The sequence below is a fragment of the Melanerpes formicivorus genome, unplaced genomic scaffold (assembly GCF_026170545.1).
Source record: "Melanerpes formicivorus ecotype bairdi unplaced genomic scaffold, bMelFor1.0.p_v2 SCAF_1132, whole genome shotgun sequence".
NCBI classification, from domain to species: Eukaryota; Metazoa; Chordata; class Aves; order Piciformes; family Picidae; genus Melanerpes; species Melanerpes formicivorus.
This window is the reverse complement of record NW_027143484.1, coordinates 57,501-58,930: the sequence shown is the minus strand read 5'-3', so window position 1 is coordinate 58,930 and position 1,430 is coordinate 57,501.

Below are 1,430 nucleotides of genomic sequence, written 5' to 3'. Positions count from 1 at the left end.
GACGGGAGGGGCAGCGGCGAGAGGCTAGCTGCGGCAAGGGGCACCGGCACGGCCGCCCTAACAGCGCCGCCTCGGTCGCAGGGGTTAGAGAGCAGCCGGGCAGCCCGCGTCGCGATCCCCCCTCCAGGGGACAATGTGGGAAGGGGAAGCCGCGGCGGCTTTGGCGGGGGGTGCCCAGCTGCTAGCGGCTTCGGGGGGCAGTTAGCGGCGGCGGGGCGGGGGGAGATGGGTCGCGGCAGCGGCAAGAGATAACGGCGGGCGGGGGGGCTCCGTGCAAAGCGGTAACGGGAGCCGGGGGGTGTGGGGAGCTGGGGGGTGGCAGCAGCGGCAAGAGGCAACGTCGGGAGGGGGGGCTCCGCGCAAACCGGTAACGGGGGCCGGGGGGTGTGGGGGGGGCGGTGGCGGCCGCGGCAAGAGGCAACGGCAGGCGGGGGGGCTCCGCGCAAACCGGCAGCGGGGGGGGGGGCGGGGGTAGCGGCAAGAGGCAACGGCGGGAAGGGGGGGCTCCGCGCAAACCGCTAACGGGAGCCGGGGGGTGTGGGGAGCTGGGGGTGGCAGCAGCGGCAAGAGGCAACGTCGGGAGGGGGGGCTCCGCGCAAACCGGTAACGGGGGCCGGGGGGTGTGGGGGGGGCGGTGGCGGCCGCGGCAAGAGGCAACGGCAGGCGGGGGGGCTCCGCGCAAACCGGCAGCGGGGGGGGGCGGGGGTAACGGCAAGAGGCAACGGCGGGAAGGGGGGGCTCCGCGCAAACCGGCAGCGGGGGGGGGGCGGGGGGTAGCGGCAAGAGGCAACGGCGGGAAGGGGGGGCTCCGCGCAAACCGGCAGCGGGGGGGGGGGCGGGGGTAGCGGCAAGAGGCAACGGCGGGAAGGGGGGGCTCCGCGCAAACCGGCAGCGGGGGGGGGGCGGGGGTAGCGGCAAGAGGCAACGGCGGGAAGGGGGGGCTCCGCGCAAACCGGCAGCGGGTGGGGGCGGGGGTAGCGGCAAGAGGCAACGGCGGGAAGGGGGGGCTCCGCGCAAACCGGCAGCGGGGGGGGGCGGGGGTAGCGGCAAGAGGCAACGGCGGGAAGGGGGGGCTCCGCGCAAACCGGCAGCGGGGGCGGGGGGGGAGGCGGTCAGGAGCGGGGGGAGATTTCTAGAGATGCCGGCAGACCTTCTCCCCGGAGAACAGCGCTGTTGAAGAAAAGACTGCTTCAGAACACAACCTTTAATGAAAGACGCTCGATGAAAACAACACTTAATAAAAGAAGGTTTCATGCCGACTGCCTCTCTTCATTTACGCCGCCGCGGGGGGGGGGGGGTTGGGGGGGGGGGGGGGGGGGGTTGGGGGCCGGGCGGGCGATACCAGGCGGCCCTCGTCCCGGGGAGCACGTCTACCTCCTGCCGCACGGCTCAGTGCACTAAGTCCCCCCTCGCCATGGAGAGCACGTCTA